The sequence below is a fragment of the Erythrolamprus reginae genome, chromosome 3, assembly GCF_031021105.1.
Source record: "Erythrolamprus reginae isolate rEryReg1 chromosome 3, rEryReg1.hap1, whole genome shotgun sequence".
Lineage (NCBI taxonomy): Eukaryota > Metazoa > Chordata > Lepidosauria > Squamata > Dipsadidae > Erythrolamprus > Erythrolamprus reginae.
In genome coordinates, this window is record NC_091952.1 from 248,027,105 (window position 1) to 248,041,582 (window position 14,478).

A 14,478-nucleotide genomic window follows, 5' to 3' on the forward strand; every position below is an offset into this window, starting at 1 on the left:
TGATGTTTCACTATTGTTGTTAGCATACAAATCTAGTAAGTAAGTAAGTAAGTAAGTAAGTAAGTAAGTAAGTAAGTAAGTAAGAAATAAATAAATAAATAAATAAATAAATAAATAAAGGAACTCAATCTGTATAGTCTGGAGGACAGAAGGAAAAGGGGGGACATGATCAAAACATTTAAATATGTTAAAGGGTTGAATAAGGTTCAGGAGGGAAATGTTTTTAATAGGAAAGTGAACACAAGAACAAGGGGACACAATCTGAAGTTAGTTGGGGGAAAGATCAAAAGCAACATGAGAAAATATTATTTGACTGAAAGAGTAGTAGATCCTTGGAACAAACTTCCAGCAGACGTGGTTGGTAAATCCACAGTAACTGAATTTAAACATGCCTGGGATAAACATATATCCATCCTAAGATAAAATACAGAAAGTAGTATAAGGGCAGACTAGGTGGACCATGAGGTCTTTTTCTGCCGTCAGTCTTCTATGTTTCAATAACTAAATAACTAAATAACTAAATAACTAAATAACTAAATAACCGAATAACTGAATAACTGAATAACTGAATAACTAAATAAATAAACAAACAAACAAACAAACAAACAAACAAACAAACAAATGCACGCTCCTTACTGACCTCTTAGGAATCAGGAGAGGTCAACAGTGGATAGTCTAAGGGCAAAGTTTTGGGGGTTAGGTGATAACACTACTGAGTCAGGTAGTGAGTTCCATGCATCAACTACTCGGTTACTAAAGTCATATTTCCTGCAGCCAAGTTTAGAGCAGTTTACTCCAGACACCAAAAGAGTGCGTTAAAAGACCCTCGTCAAAATCTTTATGACTTAAGGTGCCAAAGCCGACTGCCGGTGGAATGGTGGATGTCTGTATTTCCTTTTCACCAACCAAAAATTAAAAAAGGAAAGCCCCAAAATCTTCAAAATGCAGAGAAGAATCCTTGAGGCTATTTCATCCAAAACAAATAGCACTCTGGGGTTAATCTTGAGTTGATCGAAATGTATAAAATCATGCATGGGATAGAAAAGGTGGATAGAGAAAAATTATTTTCTCTATCACACAATACTAGGACGAGGGGGCACTCCCTATAGCTCATATAGGTAAGAAAGTGGGGACAAATAAAGAGAAATATTTCTTCACCCAGAGGATTATTGGTTTATGGAATTCACTTCCAGACAAGGTAATGACAACTGTCAGCCTTGATAGCTTCAAGGCAAGATTAGACAGATTCATGGATACCAAGTGTATCCATGGTGGTTACTGAAACGGATGTCCATGTGCCACCTCTATGTTGGTTGAGGCAGGCAGGATTCCCTTGAGTACCATTTGTAGGGGGTTAAGGGAAAGGGAGGGTCTTGCCTTCTCTTTCTGCTCAAGATCCCCAAGAACAATTGGTGGGCCACTGTGTGACACAGAATGCTGGACTTGATGGGCTTTGGCCTGATTCAGCATGGCTCTTCTTATTTTCTTATGTTCTTATCTGGAATTTGTCAAGGATTTTAAAAGCTTTATGGTGCTCCTGTCTTCTTAGAGATGAGGCTCACATGCCCCGAAATTAGTTTTCTACATTCAAATGAAGCTCCTTTAAGGGGGAACTCGAGAAGCTCGTTAGATAGACAAAGTACAGCGGAAAAGGGGATTCGAAGCAGAGGGTTGGATTGAAGAGCTTCTGCTGTGTTCACAAATGCAGTGGGATTTCCTTGTTCCATTCCGAGGATGGTTAGAGCTACAGACAACTTTGCTTACAGAAGTTTAAGAAGAGGAGGAAGAGAAAGAGAAAGCGAAGGAGAAGGAGAGGAAGAAAGAAACAGCAAAAAGAAAGGAAGAAAAACATTGTCATCTATTAGCAAGCCCTGCAAATGATTTCAAAAACTGCAACTGAAAAACCAACGGTGCAGCTAGGTCTGCCAAAAAACCTATCACTTGGCTGCCTCTGTGTGTGTGTGTGTGTGTGAGAGAGAGAGAGAGAGAGACAGAGACAGAGAGAAAGAGAGAGACAGAGAGAGACAGAGAGAGAGAGATGGAATACTCGCAGATACAAGGATACAAGCAAAGACGAGGTGCCACGGATGGATTAGTATTATATCTGTTGCCCCCTTTGGTTCTCTTTTGGGCGTGGATCCATTACTCATTTAAAGCTTTAATGCCAGCCTTCTCTCTCTCTCTCTCTGTCTCTGCTTTTTCTTTCCTTCCTTCCTTTTGTTTTGCTTGTTTTTGTACTTGTATTTGACTATTCTTTTTTTGTTTTTTATATGCAAATAACTAATAAAGATTTTTAAAAAAAAAAGTAGTTGGGAAACAGGACATTTCCAGCCTTCACAGGGCCTCTGGGGCGTGGCAAGCTGTTTTTGCCCTCCACAAGCATTGAATTATGCATGATAGCATGCGACCATGCACTTTTGGCACCCAGGGAACAAAAGGTTCGCCATCACTGCTCTGGAGGAGTGAGGTGAACCTCTCTGCAATTAACGTTTGGCAGCAGTGCTGCGTAATTTCTTCGGCAATCTTTGCACAAGGATTACCTTGATTTCATTAAGACAACTCTAGTGCAAGCCAACCACAGCCATTGTTTCTGAATAATTAACCAGTAGCCTGGAGGATATAAACTAGGAAGCATATTTTATTTCTTGCATGAAGGCCAATGTTTCTTTTTGAAGAACCTGCGGTGTTGCAGGTCGTAGTTTAGCATCTGTTGTTTGGCACGTAGGGATCTCAAGGGAGAACGGATGCATAAATTCGGGGTATTTTAAGGCGATATCACAGTTGGCCCTTAGGGTGAAATTAGCAAAAGTGTAGCCGAGAGACTCGATGCCAGATACAGGTGACAGAAGCTGGAATAGAGGGCTTTATTCTCCAGACGAAGGAATGCACCTAGCCTTTGGATCAGGGGTGGGCAATTAATTTTGCCATGGGGCCGCATGAGAAATTGAGATGGTTTTAGAGGGCTGGATTAATATAATTAACTCAGTTCTACCCAATACTGTATATTATTGGGTAGAACTGAGTTAATTATATTATAATTATAAATTATAATTATATATTGTTCTGTCGGGCTGTCTGGTAGACTCCTCCCAAAAATTCACAGGTACAAAATTCAGACACACACACATTTGAAAATCCAAAACAATGTTCTTTATAATGAAAATTCACTTAAACTAAGCCCTCTTTTGGTATAGCACAGAGCACTTGTCTCCAAACAAACTGGTAATTTGTACAAGTCCCTTATCAGTACTGTGATACTTAGCTTGCAGCTGTGAGGCAATTCACAGTCCTTCTTTGACAAAGTTGCACACACTTTGCTCTGGTTTAGTTTCAAAGAGGGGAAAAATCAGCACACAAAAGGTCAAAGTCAGTAAAGCAGTCACGAAACACAATGATCAGATAATCCTCCACAATGGCCAAACCCACAAACTCACTAATTACCACAGCCCCACCCAACCACAGGCGGCCTCATTTTCTTTGATAATAATCTCTCAGTTGTTGTTGCCTATGCATCACTCTCCGCATGCGTGGCTGTATAATTAACTCTTGTTCTGAATCCAAGGAGGAGCTAGATAATTGATCTCCTTCTGAGCTGTCTGCCACACTCTCCTCCTCCCTGTCACTCATGTCTTCTTGGTCAGAGGAGCCTTCATCAGCAGATTCCACCGGGGGCAAAACAGGTCTGCAGCATGTGGATGTCTCCCCCACATCCACAGTCCTTGGGGCAGGAGCTGGGCCAGAGCTAACCACAACATATATTATATTATATTTATATAATTATATATTATAATTATATTATAATTATAAATTAATTGCCCGCCCCTTCCTTCTTTTCTTCCTTGTTCCCTCCATTTCTCCTTCCTTCCTTCCTTCTCCAGATGGAGAGAAGCTTCTGTCTCTTTGGTTTTCTCTGCCTTTTATTTCTGCTTTTGGGCAGTTCTTTACTTCTCTTTCAAAATATTCCTTTCAGGTGCCTCTCTTCAACTGACCTACATTGTCAGTTGCGAAAAAATAGTGGAGGCTTTGCCTGAAAGTAGCTTTGGATTCCCTTTCTTCTTCTTCCTCTCTTCCCCCCCCCTGAGAAGTGTGTGTGTGGGGGGGGTTGCTTTAATTTTCTTGGAAAGGCCAATGAAACCAATGAACAATTAAAAAATGAACATTTATTGGACTTTTGCAAAAGGGCATGGAAAGATAATTTCTCCTTCCTTCCTCCCTCCCTCCATTTCTCCTTCCTTCCTTCCTTCCTTCCTTCCTCCCTCCCCCCATTTCTCCTTCCTTCCTTCCTTCCTTCTTTCATTCCTCCTTCCTTCCTTCCAACCTTCATGGGACGGTCACAGACAGCAGGCGGGCCGCATCCGGCCCCTGGGCTGCACTATACCCAGGTCTGCTTTGGATGGTTTGTCAGAGCAAACCATCCTGGCCTCCCTACAGTGTAAAGCTGTAGGGAGGCCAGGAAAGAAAAGGAAGAAGGGGAGACATTGAGAGAGAAAGATACCAATTTATCTTTATTTTTTTAAAAAATATTTTGTACATGTGCAGAGGCACTGTGCTTGCATCACCATCTTGTTTTATAGAAACATAGAAGATTGACTGGACCAAAACTATTGTTTTGTTGGAAGGAAAAATTCATATTGACTTAACATTTTTTTTGGGGGGGGGGGTATAATTTTTTCTTTATTTTTCTCCACCATACAATAAAACTTACATGCAATAATAAAAACACGGCTTCAATGCTAGAAAATAACAATATATAACATTTTCTTAAGTCAAATATTTTAAGGAGCATTTAAATTATGTTTTCCATTTAAACAGTTCTATCTCCCTTTCTCAAATATTTAAACCTAAGTGAGTGATAATCTACTGGCATTAAGAATGTTAAGTTCAAGTTTTAAATACCGGTAATTGGACTTAACATTCTTAATGTCAATAGATCATCACTGAAGCATGATAGTAGCCATAGCATGATAACTGAGCTGGAAGGGATCTTAGAGGTCTTTTAGTCCAACCCCCTGCTCTAGCAGGAGATCCTATACGATTTCAGTCTAATGGTTGTCCAATCTCTTTCTAAATTCTAGTGTTGAGACATTTAGAGTTTCTGGAGGCAAGTCATTCCACTGGTTAATTGTTCTCATTGTCAGTAAACTTCCCTTTAGTTCTGGCTTGGTTTTCTCCTTGATTAGTTTCTATCCATTGCTTCTTGTCCTGCCTTCTGGTGCTTTGGAGAATAGTTTGACTCCCTCCTCTTTGTGGCAGCCCCTGAGACATTGGAACACTGCTATCATGTCACCCCACCCCAACCCAATAATATACAATTGAATGCTCGAATGCAGAATACAATTGAATACAGAATACTGTACAGCTCATTTGTTTGGAACCCATACTGCATCTCGGACATTAACACCCTTGAAAGTCTTTGGAGAGGGGCGGCATACAAATCCAATGAATGAATGAATGAATGAATGAATGAATGAATGAATGAATGAATGAATGAATAAATAAATAAATAAATAAATGAATAAATGAATAAATGAATAAATGAATAAATAATAAAAATAAATTAATTAATAAATTAATTAAATTAATTAAATTAATTAATTAATTAAATAAATAAATAAATAAATAAATAAATAAATGTCCAAAGATACTTCACTAGAACAGCTCTTCACTCCTCCATTCGAAACAGAATTCCCTACGAAACTAGACTTACAATCCTGGGTCTTGAAAGCTTAGAACTACGACGCCTTAAACATGATCAAAGTATTGCCCACAAGATCATATGCCTGTCAATGTCCTGCCTGTCGATGACTACTTCAGCTTCAACCACAACAACACAAGAGCACACAACAGGTTCAAGCTTAATATTAACTGCTCCAAACTTGACTGTAAAAAATACGACTTTAATAATCGAGTTGTCGAAGCGTGGAACTTATTACCGGACTCCGTAGTGTCATCCCCTAACCCCCAACATTTTACCCTTAGACTATCCATGATTGACCTCTCCAGATTCCTAAGAGGTCAGTAAGGGGCATGCATAAGCGCACTAACGTGCCTCCCGTCCCCTGTCCTATAGTCTCTCCCAAATCTCATATACTGTATCTTCTCTTCTATCCCTATATTTTTTCTTCTGTTCTCTCATTGATATATTTTATTCCTATATTTTCTCTTCTATTCTTTCTTTGATATATTTTACTTCAAGTGTATCCTCTATAACCTTCATTGTATAGTATTATTATTTATTGGATTTGTATGCCGCCCCACTCTGTAGACTCGGGGCAGCTAACAACAATGATAAAAACAGCATGTAACAATCCAATACTAAAACAACTAAAACCCCTTATTATAAAACCAAACATACACACAAACATAACATGCATAAATTGTAATGCCTAGGGGGAAGGAATATCTCAACTCCCCCATGCCTGGCAGTATAAGTGAGTCTTGAGTAGTTTATGAAAGACAGGGAGGGTGGGGGCAGTTCTAATCTCCGGGGGGAGTTGGTTTCAGAGGGCCGGGGCCACCACAGAGAAGGCTCTTCCTCTGGGGCCAGCCAAACGACATTGTTTCGTCTGTGGGACCTTATCGGTCGCTGGGATTCATGCAGTAGCAGGCTGTTCCGGAGGTAATCTGGTCCAATGCCATGTAGGGCTTTAAAGGTCATGACCAACACTTTGAATTGTGACCGGAAACTGATCGGCAGCCAATGCAAGCCACGGAGTGTTGAAGAAACGTGGGCAAATCTTGGAAGCCCCACGATGGTTCTCGTGGCTGCGTTCTGCACGATCTAAAGTTTTGGACAAAATAAAATAAAACGAATGAATGAATGAATGAATGAATGAATGAATGAATGAAACAAAAATACTGACATAAACCCACAATCCTTCTTAATCCCTAACTTGATTATTATGTAGTGGTTGAGGGAGATGATCTGTGAAGGAAGAGACCGGAGTTTAATTCCCAATTAGTTATGAAGCTTGTTGGCTAATAATTATCCCTCAGAAGGATATAGATTCGCATGATGACGGGACTCAGATAACAAGGAACACCTTGTTGGCTTAGCTGCAACAACCAGTCCCTTGATGGCAACAGATTAGTGTGTATAGACACCGAATAAATATAGCAGAAAATGCATCTTAGTATAATGGGAATATAATACTTGAAAAACCCCCCACAAATGATATACTAGTCCTACCGGTAGTTTGCTCATAAAGATGGCATTATGACAAAAAATATACTTATTTCCACTCTCCCTTGGCTGTATTGTTGCAGAAGGCAACATATTTAGACCGAGAAAGGCATTAATTTCCATACCCAACCAGCAGGAATTGCAGCTGCTGTTATCAGTCTAAATAAGCCAAGCCTTAAATTGCAAGAGGTGTGTGTGACAGTGATATATGGGAATTTTTCTTTTAAATTACACCTGTCATGGGCAGTGGAAATGCAGAGCCAATTTGAAAATAATTTACTTGAAAATGTGTAACGTACGGTAAATTAAGTTTCCACATTTCCCACCCCTGGTTGCCAGATATTAACACAGGCAATTGTTTAATTGATTCAGGAAGCTTTCTTTGCTAACAGTGTGAATATTGAGACCGATTGCTCCAAATGCTGCAGTTCGCGGCAAATGGGCTACTGAAGGAATTGCAGTTTCAAGTTTTATTTATATTTTTTAGTGGGAGGGAAAAAAGTGATATATTTCGCAAGGGTTGTTCTTAATTTTGCAATTAGGTCAAGGAGTAATCTCTGCGAATGAACAACAGACGTTTAATTGGAAATCACAACACAAATTCATTTGCTGCGTTAGCTTCACATTTCCTGGGGAATATAAATGCTGATGAAAAAAAAAACATCTAGGGCCATTTAATAGGCACCCAATTTCCTGCTCAGAATAGCACCCTTTATTTATTTATTTTTCTACACATCCATCATTATTGCCTTCAGGAATCAAAACAATCCTGCAGCCCATAGGGAGAAACTCCCAAACCGTACTGAAATATCCGACGTAGTGTACACACTTCCAGATCCTGAATGGTCTAACGACCAGGTGGTTATGGGAAAAGGTTTTGAAGAACCAGCTGGTTGTTGATTTTCCAGGGATGGCCTAATTAATTCTTATTAACAAGCTCAGGCTTGGTGCGCATAATGTCAATTTAATTGGAGCAGTGGGTCCTCTAGGCATGCTCGATGTGCAAATGCTATTTTGTACCTGACAGGAAGAAACTGGCAAGTCAACCAGAATAGAGCTGGAAGGGACCTTCGAGGTCTTCTAGTCCAACCCTCTGCTGAAGCAACCCTATCTATCTATCTATCTATCTATCTATCTATCTATCTATCTATCTATCTATCTATCTATCTATCTATCTATCTATCTATCACAGAGCAGAGGGATCAGCATTGTTCTCATTAGCACATGGAAGGACTAGAAACAATGGAATGAAACTGCAAGGGAGTAGATTTAGATTAGATATCAGAAAAAAACCCTTTCTAATAGTGAGTGTGATAAATCAGTGGAACAATTTGCCACAGGAGGTGGTGGGCTCGCCTTCACTGGAGGTCTTCAAACAGAGACTGGACAGTCATCTTTCTGGGATGGTTTAGTGAATCCTGCATTGAGCAGGGGGTTGGACCTGATGACCCTGGAGGTCCCTTCCAACTCTATGATTCTGTGATTCTATGAGTCTATTCTGATTCTGTGATTCTATGATTCTATTCTATGATTCTGATTCTATGATTCTGGTTCTATGATTCTATTCTATGATTCTGTGATTCTATTCTTATTCTGTGATTCTATTCTGATTCTATGATTCTATTCTATGATTCTGTGATTCAGTGATTCTATGATTCTATTCTATGATTCTGATTCTATGATTCTATTCTATGATTCTATGATTCTGATTCTATGATTCTATTCTATGATTCTGTGATTCTATTCTATGATTCTGTGATTCTATTCTGATTCTATGATTCTATTCTATGATTCTATTCTATGATTCTGTGATTCTATTCTGATTCTGTGATTCTATTCTGATTCTATGATTCTATTCTATGATTCTGATTCTATGATTCTATTCTGATTCTATGATTCTATTCTATGATTCTGATTCTATGATTCTATTCTGATTCTATGATTCTATTCTATGATTCTATTCTATGATTCTGTGATTCTATTCTGATTCTGTGATTCTATTCTGATTCTATGATTCTATTCTATGATTCTGTGATTCAGTGATTCTATGATTCTGATTCTATGATTCTATTCTATGATTCTATGATTCTGATTCTATGATTCTATTCTATGATTCTGTGATTCTATTCTGATTCTATGATTCTATTCTATGATTCTATTCTATGATTCTGTGATTCTATTCTATGATTCTGTGATTCTATTCTGATTCTATGATTCTATTCTATGATTCTGTGATTCAGTGATTCTATGATTCTATTCTATGATTCTGTGATTCTATGATTCTGATTCTATGATTCTATTCTGTGATTCTGTGATTCTGTGATTCTATGATTCTATTCTATGATTCTGATTCTATGATTCTATTCTATGATTCTATGATTCTGATTCTGATTCTATTCTATGATTCTGTGATTCTATTCTGATTCTATGATTCTATTCTATGATTCTGATTCTATTCTATGATTCTGTGATTCTATTCTATGATTCTGTGATTCTATTCTATGATTCTGTGATTCTATTCTGATTCTGATTCTATTCTATGATTCTATGATTCTATTCTGATTCTGATTCTATGATTCTATTCTATGATTCTGATTCTATGATTCTATTCTATGATTCTGATTCTATGATTCTATTCTGATTCTATGATTCTATTCTATGATTCTGATTCTATGATTCTATTCTGATTCTATTATTCTATTCTATGATTCTGTGATTCTATTCTGATTCTGTGATTCTATTCTGATTCTATGATTCTATTCTATGATTCTGTGATTCAGTGATTCTATGATTCTGATTCTATGATTCTATTCTATGATTCTATGATTCTGATTCTATGATTCTATTCTATGATTCTGTGATTCTATTCTGATTCTATGATTCTATTCTATGATTCTATTCTATGATTCTGTGATTCTATTCTATGATTCTGTGATTCTATTCTGATTCTATGATTCTGTTCTATGATTCTGTGATTCAGTGATTCTATGATTCTATTCTATGATTCTGTGATTCTATGATTCTGATTCTATGATTCTATTCTATGATTCTGTGATTCTGTGATTCTATGATTCTATTCTATGATTCTGATTCTATGATTCTATTCTATGATTCTATGATTCTGATTCTATTCTATGATTCTGTGATTCTATTCTGATTCTATGATTCTATTCTATGATTCTGATTCTATTCTATGATTCTGTGATTCTATTCTATGATTCTGTGATTCTATTCTGATTCTGATTCTATTCTATGATTCTGTGATTCAGTGATTCTATGATTCTATTCTGATTCTGATTCTATGATTCTATTCTATGATTCTATGATTCTGATTCTATTCTATAATTCTGTGATTCTATTCTGATTCTATGATTCTATTCTATGATTCTGATTCTATTCTATGATTCTGTGATTCTATTCTATGATTCTGTGATTCTATTCTATGATTCTGTGATTCTATTCCGATTCTATGATTCTATTCTATGATTCTGTGATTCTGTGATTCTATGATTCTATTCTATGGTTCTGTGATTCTATTCTGATTCTATGGTTCTATTCTATGATTCTGTGATTCAGTGATTCTATGATTCTATTCTATGATTCTGTGATTCTATGATTCTAAGTGCCAGAGTGCAAAAACTAGCAGAACAGCAAACAGGAAGTGCCTTTTCCCGAACATCCGGTTTGCCCATTTGGGCATTTTTTTACATACCAGGCTTCAAGAAAGGCCTGTGCGCATGCGCGGGGGCAATGTGTGTGTGTGTTGCACATGCATGGTGGTGGGGAGGGAAAGAGTATAGGCACATGCACACATGCTTGCATGGCCACACCCCCCCCTTTGGGCACACAAACCCAAAAAGGTTCACTATCACTGCCCTGTATCATTTCAGATAGGGGACTGCCTCCCGGGATGAAGCATCCACAACTTCTGGAAGCAGGAATCCCTATGTAGGCACAAAAGGGCAAGCACCAATTTCACTTGAATGTTGTTAAAAACTTTTATCTAGTCAGGTCCAGGTGTAAAAACGTGCAATAAAATAGCTAATTGAACTCTTCACATGTGAATTTGGCTGTCGGCACCTCCCAATAGCTCTCTCACTTTAAATTTCATTTTCCCCTACATTTATTCTTTCTAAAAAAAGAGAGAGAAAAAATGTTGTTGAAAAATAAAGTCTGAACAAATGCTACAATGGATTTCTTTGACCGCGAAGAATACTTTTTAGCATTCCTGTCAATTCTATGCCATCTGGAATTTAGGGAGGGGGAACCTTTCAACGTTGAAAGCATTGGCGTTCCTTTGCAATGTCACTTTGATCGGTTCATTGTTATGCTTCGCATTATTGTCTGTAGCACACCCGGGCTCATCGAACTGGCAACTCGCTTTTCAAAAGCTTCCTGACCCACTCTGCCATTTGTTCCCCTCTCCCAATGCCCAAAACATAATAATTTCACAATTGTATTATGACTGATAAAAGAAGAAATTCAGGTAGTCCTCAATGTACAATCACGAACCCAAGGTTTAGGTGAGAAATTGGTTATGTGAGTTTTCGCCCCATTTTACGACTTTTCTCGTCGCGGTTGAATCACTGCAGTTGATAAATTGGTAACACAGTTGCTGTTGTGAGTGGTCCACGTCCGACTCAGCTGGTCATGGATTTTTGTCACCTGGTGGGGCCTAGGGGAAGAGCCTTCTCTGTGGCTGCCCTGGCCCTTTGGAATGAGCTCCCTCCAGATTCGTACTGCCCCAAATCTCCTTGCCTTCCGCAAAGCTCTGAAGAACTTCCTCCGCCGGCAGGCTTGGGGCAATTGAAATTTTGATATCTTGCCCTGACCAATGAATGTAGGATGTATGACGTATGACTCTGTTTGTTTAGCTTTTAACTGTTGGTTTTTTAGAATGCAATTTTAGGTAGCTTTCTAATATGTTGTAAGCTGCCTTGAGTCTCAGAAGGGTGGCATAGAAATTAAATAATAAATAAATTTTTAGCATCCGCCCCACCCCGTGACTCCACCCCGTCATCGTTCGACTCAAACCACGATTCCCCTGCTTTTCGGCACTTCGCGCATGTGAAAATGCAATGTAAGCATCCCCCAGCCCATGCGTCCCGCTCCTTATACATGTCGCATGATTCCCGCATGTGATGCCCCCCCCCATGAATGCACGGCAGAGCACTGAAGATCAGCTGGCTGGCAGGAGACGCATACCCATGCATGGTCGTTAGTCTGATGTGACAGCTGGTGTGCCCACAGAGAGGGCTCTGCATGCCACCTGTGGCACATGTGCCAAAGGTTCGCCATCACGAGTATACACAATGTACAACACAATAATACTGCATGTTATATTGTATTCTGACTAATATCTGTTGTGGTTGGCCTCAGGCCAGCTCCTATGGCTGCTGATTTTGACTCAGAGGAGCTGGAGCGATCTGATCACAGAAGACCAGTCTGGCTGGAGGAGGAATCAGACAGTGAACCAGAAGGAAAAAATGATGTGGAAGGGGTTGGAGAGGCAGAGAGGGAAATGGAGCCAGTCAGCTTTCTAGCCAGAGTTTCATCTGAGTCAGACGGGGAGGACATAATGAACGATCCTATTCTGAATGTCCGGGTAAGGAGAATGATGGGACACCAAGATCAGTTGCGCAAACACAGAAGCAGATTCTAGGTCACAGGTGTTAGGAATTGAAGGCCCTGCCGCAGCCTTCAAAAAAGGGAGGTTTTGCAGATGACATTTGTGGGAATTTATTGTTCAGTTTTTGGAGAAAGACTTTGATGAATTGTGGTTTTGTGTTTGCTTGGGATATCTTGGGATTTTCTGACACTCAAGCCGTGAGTTATTTGGCTGACGTAAGCCAGAGAAGCTTCTGTGCTGACTTGAGTGATTAACTCTGACCTGTTGGACTCATAAACTAACACTGCTCTGGCAGACGCCGAGGGTTGCAACCTTCTGTACATAAAGAAAACCTCTTTGCTCTCTTTTTAGAAGCCTGTGAGTGTGTATGTGTTTGGTTAATTACTTCGTTTCTGGGTGGCCCGCGGCCAGGCAGAACAATATCCAAGCAACAGGAGACTTTGAAAAGGATTTATTGGTTTGGTGGATTTTCAAGGGAGGGGGGAAAATCAAAGGTTTATAGATCATATATAATATATATAAATATAAATATTGGACACTCCCCCTCCCAAGATAAGGGAGGTATACAATGATGAAGTTTGTGGCTGTATGCACATGACCAGGCATGATCCCCTCAAGCAAAGAATGCACACCCATTTGGGAAGCTGCTGCCACAGATATTACACACCTTCTCTCGCTTCCTGTTTTCCGGTCTGCACAACTATTTGAGCTGCAGATCATTTACAATTAAAGCTGTGAAACACATTAACAAGGTAGTCCCTTAAGACCGAATGAGTAGATTTGGCAATGATAGCGACGTACAGCAGAATTTTTAGGAAGTCTTTTAAGATCACCGACAAACAGGTTTTCAGTTTTAATCCCAAGAGAACGGCACTATCAGTTTGTAATATTTGGTGGTTTTTATTTAGCATCCATCATTTTATCCTTTTTACAGAATTAATTTAATCCAGCACTATTTGATACCAATTCAAGTTACTATAAGCAGGTACAGGGAAATATGTTTTAAGCTTCCAAGGGAAGCCAGCTATTTTTGAAGCACATATCTGGATATTTATAATTCCACAATCTTAGTTTTATTTCATTTCTTCTGCGAAAGGTGACTTGTCTGGGAATTTTTAAAAATCAAATTATAGTTACAAACTTAGTTTGCTCCCAACGAGGTCGCTTTCCTCTTTCTTCTCTTCCTTCTGTTCCCAAAATCTAGCTCTAAGGCAGAGTTTAATGCATCACCTTAAAGCTAATTAACTTTGCAGGATAGAAATAGCATAACCTAAGGCAAAAAAAAAAAATACAGGTATAGATTTCAGTTGCAGCAAAAAATAGATTCTGGTGACCAGAAGTTCTCTTTTGTATATTAAGGATTAAAGGCAGCTGGAAGTGCCATATTTTTCAGACTATAAGATGCAACTGGTGGGTGATTTGGGAGGCGAAAAACGGGCCCCAAAATGGTTTAGCCTTTAGCCACAGTGATTTTTTATTATTATTATTATTCTGTGTTACACCTAATAATTTGGCTTGTTTGACTTATTCGGAGTCGCTATGTGTTATGCATGTTGGGAGTTATGCATTATTTTTCTTGTATTATTGTGCAGTTTTATTCTATTTTTCTTTTTTCTACCAGGTATGTTTTATTTATAATGGTAATCTGGCAGGAATTTCAATGATT